Source organism: Schistocerca americana, chromosome 4, assembly GCF_021461395.2.
Source record: "Schistocerca americana isolate TAMUIC-IGC-003095 chromosome 4, iqSchAmer2.1, whole genome shotgun sequence".
NCBI lineage: Eukaryota > Metazoa > Arthropoda > Insecta > Orthoptera > Acrididae > Schistocerca > Schistocerca americana.
Window position 1 is genome coordinate 817,961,024 of NC_060122.1, and position 13,780 is coordinate 817,974,803.

The window sequence follows — 13,780 nt, forward strand, 5'->3', positions numbered from 1 at the left end:
GCTGCGACAGCATGGACGTGAACCGTATGTGCAGTTGTCGGACTTTAAGCGAGGGCGTATAGTGGGCATGCGGGAGGCCGGGTGGACGTACCGCCGAATTGCTCAACACGTGGGGCGTGAGGTCTCCACAGTACATCGATGTTGTCGCCAGTGATCGGCGGAAGGTGCACGTGCCCGTCGACCTGGGACCGGACCGCAGCGACGCACGGATGCACGCCAAGACCGTAGGATCCTACGCAATGCCGTAGGGGACCGCACCGCCACTTCCCAGCAAATTAAGGATACTGTTGCTCCTGGAGTATCGGCGAGGACCATTCGCAACCGTCTCCATGAAGCTGGGCTACGGTCCCGCACACCGTTAGGCCGTCTTCCGCTCACGCCCCAACATCGTGCAGCCCGCCTCCAGTGGTGTCGCGACAGGCGTGAATGGAGGGACGAATGGAGACGTGTCGTCTTCAGCGATGAGAGTCGCTTCTGCCTTGGTGCCAATGATGGTCGTATGCGTGTTTGGCGCCGTGCAGGTGAGCGCCACACTCAGGACTGCATACGACCGAGGCACACAGGGCCAACACCTGGCATCATGGTGTGGGGAGCGATCTCCTACACTGGCCGTACACCACTGGTGATCGTCGAGGGGACACTGAATAGTACACGGTACATCCAAACCGTCATCGAACCCATCGTTCTACCATTCCTAGACCGGCAAGGGAACTTGCTGTTCCAACAGGACAATGCACGTCCGCATGTATCCCGTGCCACCCAACGTGCTCTAGAAGGTGTAAGTCAACTACCCTGGCCAGCAAGATCTCCGGATCTGTCCCCCATTGAGCATGTTTGGGACTGGATGAAGCGTCGTCTCACGCGGTCTGCACGTCCTGCACGAACGCTGGTCCAACTGAGGCGCCAGGTGGAAATGGCATGGCAAGCCTTTCCACAGGACTACATCCAGCATCTCTACGATCGTCTCCATGGGAGAATAGCAGCCTGCATTGCTGCGAAAGGTGGATATACACTGTACTAGTGCCGACATTGTGCATGCTGTGTTGCCTGTGTCTATGTGCCTGTGGTTCTGTCAGTGTGATCATGTGATGTATCTGACCCCAGGAATGTGTCAATAAAGTTTCCCCTTCCTGGGACAATGAATTCACGGTGTTCTTATTTCAATTTCCAGGAGTGTATTTTGGAGGAAATGTAACATATTTTAATCTTCTACTGGGAAAAATTTTCGCTACATGCCACAGTTTTCGAGACATTAAAGAAACCCTAAAATAGGGAGCTTTACATGCATCCCCACCTCCAATACTCACAAGTCACCTGTCGCAACTTTTAATATGTTCTCCTGCATCTACGTCTATACTGCGCAAACCATCATGAGGTGCATGGCAGAGAGTATGTTCCATTGAATCAGTTAATGGGATTCCGTCCGGTTCCATTCATGTGTGGAGTGCGGGAAGAATGATTGTTTGAATGCCTATGTGCATGCAGTAATTATTCTAACATTATCTTCACAATCCCTATGTGAGTGATACGTAGGGGCGTATGTTCCTAGAGTAATCATTTAAAGTAGGTTCTTGAAACTTTATTAATAGACTTTCTCTGGACAGTTTATGTCTGTGTTCAAGCGTCTTCCAGTTCAGTTCCTTCAGTATCTCTGTGGCACTCTCTCGCAGATTAAACAAATCTGAGACCATCTGTGCTGTCCTTCTGTGTATACATTCAATATTCCATGTCAGTCCTACCTGGTACAGGTGCCACTCACTAGAGCAATATTCTAGAACTGCTCACACAACTGATTTGTACACAATCTCCTTTGTAGTCTGATTGCACTTCCCCAATATTCTACCAATAAACCAAAGTCTACCACTTGCTTTATCCACAACTGAACTATGTGATCGTTCTATTACATATCCCTACAAAGTGTTACACCCAGGTATTTGTACAACTCAGCTGACTCCAAGAGTATCTCATTGATTTTATAGTCATAGAATAGTATGGTTTTCTGTTTTGTGAATTGCAAAATTTTACATTTATGAACATTTAAAACAAGTTACCAATCTCTGTACAAGTTTGAAATCTTTATTTTATTTATTTATTTATTTTCGAGTTCCGTGGATCCTTGACGCGAATGTATCGCTAAAATGTAGAACATGTCAGGTTATTACAGTAATAGCCACATGTAGATGATCATTAGGCAACCAATTTAACATGCATAAGCAGATACATGAAAAAGGACATTCACATGTAAAATAATTACACACAAAAATTCGGATAACAAAACAGATAATAGTACAGTAATGACATAGATGATTGCATAAATAATAGTGCAGTAGTGACATAGATGATTACATAAACAAATTTAAAGTAATTCATAAAAAAATATTCTGCCAACAAGTGATATGCTAATCTACATAATCAGTTCTATTAGAGATGCATGATCAACGAATTCCTGTAAAGAATAGAAAGAATTATCCAAAAGATAAAGTTTTAGCTCTGTTTTGAATTTAGTAAGATCCCCAATGACTGATTTGATATAGACAGGAAGGAGATCATGTTTTCTTCTTGAATTGTGATCATGGTACCCACTATTCATTTTGTAAATTGCATAATTTTTGTTCACGAAGCACATTAGTGACAAGATGTATTGGCAAGGCATGATGAGGATCCCCATCTGTTTGAATAAATTTCTGCAAGAAGATCTAGGATGCACTCTACTCATAACCTGACAACTCTCTTCTGTGCAACAAAGACTTTATTTGCTTGTGGTTGATTTCCCCAGAATATGATGCCATATGTCATAAGTGAATGGAAATAACCAACATATGCAGTTTTGATTGTTTCCATGTCAGAAACAGATGCAATTGAGCGAATGGCAAATGCTGCTGAATTCAATCTTTTACGTAGGTCAGTGATATGGACAGGCTAGTTCAATTTGTTATCAATATGTAAACCTAGAAATTTGGAAGATGCAACTTTCACTATTTCTTTGTCTCCACATTTTATTTCAACATTTTCCAATTTTTTGTTTACTCTTTGAAACTAAATTAAATGAGTCTTATTAACATTAAGGGACTGACCATTTGCAGTGAACCACTCTAGAACTTCTTGGAATATAGTGGTCACAGTGTTCTCTAGAATGCAGTTGGGTACTTTGTCAATCATAATGGTTGTGTCATCTGCAAATAGGGTGAAGTGTGCTTCTTGGGTCACACACCATGGGAGGTCATTTACAAAGTTTAAGAAAAGTAAGGGACCAAGCACCGAGCCCTATGGCACTCCACATTTTGATGTACCTCAATCAGAGCTGGCAGGCGCCTTGGCACAACTGTTTAATACTACCTTCTGATTTCTGTCATCTAGATATGACTCAAGCCACTTCCCTACTTTATCTTTTAAGCCATAGTGCTCAGCCTTTCTTGGTAGAATCTTGTGATCTACACAGCCAAATGCTTTTGACAGATAACAAAAGATTCCAACTGGTGACATTTTCTTGTTTATTGATTCAAGGAGTTGATTGACAAATGAGAAAATGGCTTTTTCAGTTGAAACACCCTTTTGGAATCCAAACTGATTTTTATTAAGGATGTTATATTTATTAAGGTGAGCCATGATTCTATTGTACATAAGCTCCTCTAGGATTTTTGAAAGACTTGTTAACAATGAAATTGGGCAGTAGTTAGAAACCTCTGCTTTATCACCCTTTTAGAAGAGTGGTTTAACAACTGCAAATTTTAGTCTATTAGGGATAGTACCTTGACTTAGAGATTCATTAAATATGTGACAGAACTTTAAGAATATATTTGTGCCAATGTTTAAGTACTTTGATAGACATATTGTCCACAACAGTGGAATTTTTGTTTTTCATTTAGCATATCACCTTCTCAATCTCATCTTCTGTGATGTGGGGTACATACATCAGGCTAATTTTTCTCTGCAGTGCTTTTTGTAGAAGGCTGATAGCTTCATCCATTACCCTTTACATCCAATTTGATCTACTGCTGTCAGACAATGATTGTTGAAGATATTGGCAATTATTTGCCCTTCAGCTACTATGCTTCCATTGTGACACACTTGTATACTGTCTGTATCCTCTGAAACTTTTCCTGTCTCCCTTTTTACCACCTTCCAGATTGTTTTTATTTTGTTATTTGATCTGTCAATTTCAGATTTGCTAAACGTACTCTTGGATCTTTTAATAACATTCTTTAGGATGTTACAGTACAATCTGTCGTGTTCTGTATCCTGAGGTTTATCAGAATTTCTGAGTGAAACAAAGCATTCGGTTTTTTCTACATGAAGTTTTTATTCCCTTAGTGAGCCACTGTCTCCTACAATCATTCTGGTTTGTGCTTTTCGAAATTTTCTTAGGAAATACAGCTTCAAAAAGGGTAACAAATTCATTTAGGAAAAGGTTGAATTTATCATCTACATTTTTAGCCTGATATACTGTCTCCCAGTGTAACTGTTCCAAATGCCTACTGAAGGTTTCCAGATTCTCACTGTCGATTAACCTGTATGGTCTACTGATAGAACTGCTCTTGCTAGCAGGGCTTACATCACGTATTTCCAACAGCTGCTCATCATGGTCAGAGAGACCATTTAAGATTTTTGTTACGAATATATTTTCGATTCTATTATTATCTACAAAAATATTGTCAATCAGACTTGTACAGTTCTTTGTTACCCTAGTGGGAAAGTCAACAACTGCCATCAGATTGAAAAAATTCATGACATTCTCAAACTCTGTTCTAGCATTGTTACAGGTAGGAAAATGTACATTAAAATCACCAAGCATTATTATTTCTTTGGTGTTTGAATACAAGTAAGTTAAAAGTGATTCTACTTGCTTGAGGAATACACTGACCTTTCCTGAGGGAGCTCTGTAGACAGCAATGACATAAATAGGCAGTGTATTAACAAGGACTTCAATACAACAAGCCTCAAAATTCTGGTCAACACAATATTTTTTTACATCGATAGATTTGTACACTATATTATTTCTAACATACATTATCACTCCTCCTCTGTCCATTTTACTTCTAATATAAAAAGTTGCTAAGGTGTACTTGTCTAGTTGCAGCATTTCAATCCTTTCCTTCATATGATGTTGAGTAAAAACATAAAATATGGGCATTGTTTATTGCATAACTGTCATTAATGCAAACAGACAACTGGTTCAGTTTGTTCCTTAGACCCATTACACTTTGATGAAATGAGCAAAGTTTGTTCATGTCCTAAACTCTTTGATTCGATGGCACTTCTTTGTTATGAACTGCAATTAGAGATTATAGCAGATCTACCTGAAGGTATCTGCCTTATGTTAGTCTTGGAACTGAGGGCAGGTACCAAAAATACTGCAGAGTTGTATGTTTCCTGGTTCTTGTGCATTCTGTTACTGCTGATGAAGGTGAAGCTGCTGAAAAGTCTTTCACTGTTGAAGACTGAGGAGGGGCCAATACTGATGAAGGGTCCTGAGCCACTGACGAAATATCAACAGCAGATGGAACTTTTGAATCTGCTGCTAAAGAACACAGGGGGACAGTTGCAGTTTCTGCTGCTAGTTAAGTTGGTCCCATACAAGGAACTGTTTCGTTCATTTTCTCTCTGCTTTCAACAATTTAGTTTACCATTTTACATATAAAGTTCTTTCCTTCGTAATTCAGATGCATCCCGTGCCTGGTATGGTGGCATCTGTCCAATATGCCTATATCAAGGAGGCTCCATTTTGTGAACAAAGAACAAATTTGTTTTATTTTCATGTTAGTTTCTCGTATTTCTTTGTTGACACACGAGTGATACATCAAGTCATATATGTGTGGTAATTTTGAGACACTAGTATTACATTGTTCATCTCGTTCTACGAATTTCTTTATCTCCATTAGACAGTTATCTGCTTCAGTTTTTGCGACAACGTTTGAACCCGCAATACACACCGCAAAGTCATTTTTTCTTAGGAATTTGTCATGCAGATTGTCGCCAATAATATTTTTTGTTGTTGCTCCAGGCTTAACAGTACTTGTTGCGTAGCATTATCTGTGTTATTTGAAAAGTTTTTTCACGTTTTTGCCGTGGCTGTCGGTTAAAAATAATACACTACTTTCATAAACACGCTGTTTTACATTTTTTGTTAATAGTGTTCTTCTTTTTCGTTTCATTTTTACGTGCAGTGGATGGCCTACTCACTTTTTCACTGTCACTGTTTTCCCTAATGCTGGAATTTGACTCTGTTTCAACTTTCTGTCGACACTCTTCGTTGAAAAGTCCATTTTTACTTTCCGGTAATTAATTCAGTTCCTTCACTAACGGAAAGAACATGAAATTTGTTTTCAACTGCCAATTGATTGGCGTCTTCACTCGCTAGTGATTTTTTAATGATCGGATTTTTGTTTTTGTACGATATTTTCGAATACTCATTTGAGTTTTTAGCCAGAAAAGAACTACACTTTTTTTTTGGCTAACGGCACACACATTTCCTTTCTAAGTTGTGAAATCTCACTACTCAGTGAGCTGATGATTAACTGCAGACTAGAGATACGCTCATTTAGCTTTCGTTCCTATAACTAGCACACACTTTACTTTTACCACCATTATTTTCGTTTTTCGCTGGAACACTCTTCACTTGAACACACAACACTTTCGCCTTCTTATCACTTATCAAGGTTTATTTTGGGTAACAAGACCAGACAGCGAGGTCATCGGTCTCATCGGATTAGGGAAGGAAGACGGCCATGCCCTTTAAAAGGAACCATCCCGGCATTTGCCTGGAGCTATTTAGGCAAATCACTGAAAACCTAAATCAGGCTGGCCGGACGCGGGATTGAACCGTCGTCCTCCCGAATGTGAGTCCAGTGACTTATCAGGATCTGACTGAATAAGACACTCCCCCCCCCCTACCATTGTACTAAAATTTGCGAATACACGAATTTTTTCCCCTCAGACAACATATTTTGGTATTTACTGACTGGACTAATAGGAAGGCATATTGAAAAGTAATGTCTCCGATTTTCTTAATGAAAACTCTTCTTAAACAAAACAAACATCATCAACATTTTGTATCTTCATTCTTCATGTCCATATATTTACAGACTCTTTTAAGAGTCACTCTTACCACTAGAGGCTCTGAATTGTAGTGTGTAACATGGCAGGGTGCAATGTAACCACATCAGTGCATGAGAAACAGTGTGCTGTAATCGAATTTAGAAGTCAAAGATTTCATCCTCACATGGAGCACAATCTCCTTCGGAATGATAATGCTAGGTCACAGTATAATTTAACAGCGGCGACACTTCGCCTTGATTTTTATGCCTACCGCGCCAGCAGCGCCCCAAGCGGCCAGTAACTTAAAGTCTTAAACTGTGAGTTCGACGCGATCGTGAAAGCGAATAGTGGTTGTTTATTTTGATTTCTACAATGGTTTTTACAAGTGGGAGCGTTTGTAGCGCAATAAATTGCAGCAGCAACAGGAAGAAGACACCACAGTTGTCTTTTTTAAGGTTTCCTAAGGGTCCTGAGAGGTATATACCATCATGTTACTAAACTGTATCGTTAGGATTAACTTGCAAATTACATGCGTATTAATGATTACTGTTTCGTTTTCGGAGCGGAAAATGTCTAGTTAATAGCAGACGAGAAGACCTTATGAAAAAAGATCCAGGTTACCTGTATAATAATATTAGTTTTGTTTGCTACATTTCGAACAAAAGCAGTTCATGATCGCAGACAATAATAAACCTGTGTGGAATGCAGTACGCAACTGTTTGACATCCCAAATAAGCAAACTCAACTGACGATGAAGAGGAAACTGCCACAAAGATTCGACAATCCATCTAAAGCTCTAAAACAGTCCTATGACACAGAAGCAACCAGAACAACTGTTCATGTATCAGTGGCAGATTCGTGTGAATCGTCAACATAGGCCTGCTTTGACGATGAAGTGGTTAGATTAAGTGTAGTTATTCGTGTCTTACAAAAGCGTAATGTTTGGTATGTATTTCATTCACTTCTGTTTTTAGTCACTTAATTTTTCGTGCTTCCTTCATGTTATGACATTTTGTTTGCACATTGTTCACTGACATTGTTTGAAAATTATTCAGATATTTTGCGTGAAATGTAATGTAATCAGCTCACTATAATGTTTTCAACGCATTTCTCCCACTATTTGGCAGTCGCTTGTCCCACTTAGAATAATATAAAGATGAAGGTAGTACTTGTGGCAACAGGTGACAATGACAAACACAGTAGGCCTACAGAACGATAAATGAGCAGTCGATCGCTTTTGCATACAGAGGTACTTGTCTGTGGTTCTTACGTGTGAATCCGTGTGTTTATATTCTTTTGATATCAACGTGGTAAGCTGCAATTCTATTCAATGTCACAAGTGGTTATTTACGAATGTGTTGTAGCTTGCCACTCGATTCATGGTTTTTGTCCATACTTGCGCTAATTTTAGAATCATTTTTAGAAACATGTATGCCTTCTGGTACTACACAAATCCTTGGAGGCGAGAAAATAACTCAAATATTTCGTAAATTACGTAGGAAATGGGTGCAAAACAAACATGCTTACGACGCGTTTGACGTTTACCTTACTCGCCGCTTGGAGCGCTAGTGTCGCTCCATCTATCGAACGATAACAACTTGTACAGCAGTGAGTATCGCAACTGTTATGTTTGACCACAGTATGTTAGACTGTGTGTTTGACTGCGACTCCTGCAACAGTCTGACGACTTGGGTTCACTGTGATTGATCATCCTACATTCAGTCCCCACTTGGCCCCTTATGATTTTCGTGTTTCCTAAACTTAAAAAACATGTTGAACGACTTCAGTTTGACAGTGATGCAAGCCGAGGTGAGATTATTGTGGCTTCATCGAAATAGTTGAACATCCTACAGTGATGGTATCAACAATGTGGTGTCTGGTGGGATACGTGTTTGTTGCCAGGATGACTGTTGAGAAATAAATATGTAGCCATGAAAAATAAAGATGTCGGATGTTAATAGCTCATCTGAAGAAATCCTTTAAAATTTCTCAATTGTCTGTGGTAATATGAGATCATCTCTCTCTTATTTAACAAGTTAGTATTATTATTATTATTATGCTAGAAAAGTCCATACGTATTATATCTGCCCAGGCTGCTCGAAAGTGATTATTGTATTTATGTGTGGTGTTACTTTTCAGTTCTCTTCTCAAAAAATTTAGGTGGAAAACAGTCTCATGAAAATATTAGAAATCACAAGGATTGGACACACATTACGTCATTTAATCTTTAGTTTGAACAATTCTGTAGTGTAATATCCATGGCAGAAATGGTAGGAGAGGAAAGATATCACCAGATGTGCAAGTGTTTAGCCTCTCAACATACTAACATCTGCTTTTGTAGCATAAAAGTTAATTGCCATATCATTACTTTTTTGTTATTTAAAACAGGAAAATGCTATCAAGTTACTAAAATCTCCTTCAGAAAACCCTTTATGATTATATGAAATATATTGTGGACATTTAAAAAATTAGTATATACAGATAGGGTAAATGACAGGTGGCTATAATTAAACTGATGATGTTCTGGGTGCTGCAGTGTGGTCTGTATGTGTATATCCCAGGATGTTGAAAAACTGTAGGTGCATTCATGAATTGGTGCCCTAATGGTGCATGCTGGAAAAAAAAATTAAAACTGTAAGGAGTCACAACATGAAATAATTCCTGTTTTGACATCAATATGTTGTTTGTCACTTTGTGATGTGTGTTGATTTCTTTTGTGAACTAACTGATAAGGTAAAGGGTTAAGAAAGTTGAAGTTTTCCATACAAAACGCCATGCCTATTGGCAAAAGAGACCATGTACTCCTAGTAAAATTGTTTTATTTGATCAGCAGCGATAGTAGTGCTGCATTATGGGAACATTGCTGCCTGAAAAAGTTGTGAAGAGACTCCATGTCAACAAACTGGCTAAAGAATATGATAAAGAAATTTGAAGAATTAAGTGATGCAGCTGGGAGGAGGAGGTAGCCCATTCCCATGACAATTGCTGACGAAGTGTCTCTAGCCACAGTTGACCACACAGCACATGCCTCAAACAGCCAGTGCTCGAGCTGTGTCATGGGAATTCTCTCTCCTATGGTTAACAATTCATAAGATTTTGTGGCTCAGTTTACAGTGCTATCCCTACAGGATTCAGAATGTGCACAAAATGAAGCCCCAATGTAGGCTACAATACCACAGTGTTGCCTTTCATCTTTTGGCATGCATGGAAATGGATGACATAACTGGGGAGTATCCTTTGGATGGGTGACACATGTTAAACTCTGTGTGGTGCCGTGAATGCACAGAACTGCCTCATATGGGGTTCTGCCCCACCACATGAGCAGGAATACCCACTGCTCTCAGCGTATGTGAATGTGTGGTGTGGTGTCACAGTCTCCTTCATTCTCGGTCTGTTTTTCAAGGGAATGACCCTTCACAGGCCTGTCAGGTGTATATCTGCCATGTTATAAGGACCTCCTTGTGCAACACAGGGATCCAGCTTTGCAAGAATTCAACTGTATGTATACTACTATTTTAAGGGGGTAACACGACATGCCACTTGCCAGATAAAAGATTTACTTTAAGAAGCCTTTGGTAATGACTGCATCATTTCTAGGCAATTCCACAGGTGTGATTTTCCAGATATCCTGACCTAAACTCACGACTTCAGTCTGTGGGGATATCTGAAAGATCATGTCTATCTGGGATGGTTCTGGATTTTTTTCTGATCCGAAGGATGGCATACAACAACATATGTCTCTGATCACACCAGATATGCTGCAAATAAACCACAACATGTTACGGATGCAGCATGTAGCTGAGTTGGGAGAGCATATTGAACACATGCAACTCGTGACCATATTCTAATAAACGTGCTAGAACCACTGTTACCAAGTGTTTTATTGCTCCTCCCCTTTCCCTATACCATCACATTCTGCTTACAGCACCATATTTTCACCTGGTGGCAGAAACTGGAACTAATATTTTTTTCAGCATACTCCACAATTGAACTGGTTAATGAACATACCTACGATGTTTCAGCATCCTGGGATGCATGCAACCCACACAGCAGCACTCACAACACCGTCAGTTTAATTGTAATCACCCAGTATGTAGCTGGAATCTATTTATTAGCAACTGTTCGTCAATTTGCAACAAAACAAACTCTGCTGCTGTGCACAACTATTTATCAGTTTGCAACAAACTCTGCTTCTGTGCTCAGAAGCAACAGTTCGAAGTATTTGTGGTACTGAAAGTTTGTCAGTCTTACAGGCATGGACAGATAACTAAATGTTCAAGGTGAATGCTCACAATATGCAGGAAATATGGGCACCCCCATGTTTTGGCACTGACACTTGTTTGTGCCATTCAATCTGCATAGTTGTCAGGTGTAATGTTGAAACTTCCTAGCAGATTAAAACTGTGTGCCGGACCGAGACTCGAACTCGGGACCTTTGCCTTTTGCAGGCAAGTGCTCTACCAACTGAGCTATCCAAGCATGACTAACGCCCCGTCCTCACAGCTTTACTTCCGCCAGTACCTCGTCTCCTACCTGCCAAACTTTACAGCTCTCCTGCGAACCTTGCAGGACTAGCACTCTTGAAAGAAAGGATATTGCGGAGACATGGCTTAGCCACAGCCTGGAGGATGTTTCCAGAATGTGATTTTCACTCTGCAGCGGAGTGTGCGCTGATATGAAACATCTTGGCAGATTGAAACTGTGTGCCGGACCGAGACTCGAACTCTGGACCTTTGCCTTTCACGGCAGGTGTGATGTTGTTGTGTTTGCTTGCAGCATGCTGTGTGTTCCTTGAGTACATTGCAGCTTGCTAATGAACTTTAGTGTGTGACAGTCCAAGCAGTAGGTCATGAGTCAACAATGGCATTTACCAATACAGAAAAAGCCAACATGCTGTGGTGCGTGAAAAGTGTTGGCAGAATGCAGTTTGTTCTTGTGCGGTGTATGATGCAAGATATCCTAATGGACAACAACCATCTCGGCAGTTATTTATCAACCTCTTCAATCAATTAGACAATGTAACAAGTGATGACAGAAAATGGGGAAACTGATGTTCTTGCTGCTGTTGCAGCTGATCTGCACATTGCCTTACGTGCAGTTGCATGAGGAAGTGACATGAGTCAGGCAAGTGTCCTATGCATTCTCCACCAACATAGGTTCCATCCCTATCACATCTCTCTCCATCAAGAGCTGCATGGAAACAATTATGAGAATCATGTTGACTTCTCTACATAGGCATTAGACAGGATACTCCAGATGTATCAAGTTTAGTGATGAAGTGACATTTATCAATCGTGACCAGGTAAACTATTGAAAACAGGCACTGTTGGGCTGTTGACAATCCCTGTTGACTTCGTCAGTGTCCATGGAGTTTAAATTTGTGATAACGAACCATCAGCTCATAGGCCTGTTTTTTATAGCCGGAACACTGAAACTCACAAATATAACAGCCTCCCAACAGACCATCTTCCACGGATGCTAGAAGACATTTCTCTGCAGAGAAGGAGGAAGCTGTGGTACCAACACAATGGCTGTCCACCCCAGCACAAAGTTCTTCAGTATGTCATCATGAATTGTTTCCAAGTCTTTGGAGTGGATGCAGAGGACCTGTACCTTGGCCAGTCCATTCCTCAGATTTGACGCCTGTAGACTTTTTCTGTGGGGAAAGCTGAAAGATGCTGTCTACAAGGAGATATCAATTACACCTGATGATGTGCAATTACAGATTACTGCAGCCTCTTCAGAAATCTCTGTTGAAATGCTAGCATGTGTGCAGCAGTCATTCCATACCAGACTGGAACCGTATATAGCTGCTCAATTTGAACACAACCTGTGATGGTCAGTTGTCTCATTACTGGTCACAATCCACATAATCAGTGAAGCACTAGTATTGTCCTATAGTGTGTGCTACCACAGGTATTGTACAAGTGTCAGTGTGGGAACTTAAGTGTACATGACACACACTAGAATGCTGCATCAAACACCACTGACATTCTAATTTTATTTGTTAATGACAACAGACATTACTCCATTTAAACAAGTGTATGTTTGCACACAAAATACCTTTTCTAAGTATCACTACACACTGTTAACTGGCTAACAAGACAAGCCCTATCAGTATATTCTGCGACAACCACTCATCAGTAACTCTTTACATTTCTGCAATATTTATGGTGCAAGTTTTAAGTGATTCACTGTGTGTGTGTGTGTGTGTGTGTGTGTGTGTGTGTGTGTGTGTGTGAGAGAGAGAGAGAGAGAGAGAGAGAGAGAGAGAATGAGACTTGGTCTGTCAAAAAGAATTTGTTGTGTGATCAGTAAACTTTGTTAAAATTGTTCAAAACAGTCTCCCTGGGCACTGATACACAGTGGCCAATATGATTCCCACACTGCACAGGGTCCGTGGAAGTCTGCTGCTGTAACCTCTTTCAGAGACTTGATAACAGCCCGTTGGATGGTAGGAACATTATTGAAACGTTCTCTTTCCAGGCATCTATTGAGCCTTGGGGACAGAAACAAGACTGGTGGGCTCATATCATGGCTGTACAGTGGCTGCAGCAAGGTTGCAACTGTAATCTGAGCCAGGTAGTTGGTCACAATTGAGGTGTGGGCTGAAGCATTGTCATGGTGGAGCTTCAAACAACTGGCAGTTTCCAGTTATTTTCATTTGATAGTCTGTGCAGGTGTCCAAGGAAAAGATAATGAACATTGTCTTTACGTTAGATTTTGACATTCTCGCTTTCTTGGG

At 40.4% G+C, this 13,780-nt stretch overlaps 1 non-coding gene across 1 annotated transcript; it reads right to left on the reverse strand.

The window, feature by feature from the left end:
- Positions 1 to 11,440: 11,440 nt before the first annotated feature.
- On the reverse strand, positions 11,441 to 11,515 carry Trnal-caa. Its single transcript has one exon. It is a non-coding gene; the product is annotated as a tRNA-Leu (tRNA).
- Between the last annotated feature and the right edge of the window lie 2,265 nt (positions 11,516 to 13,780).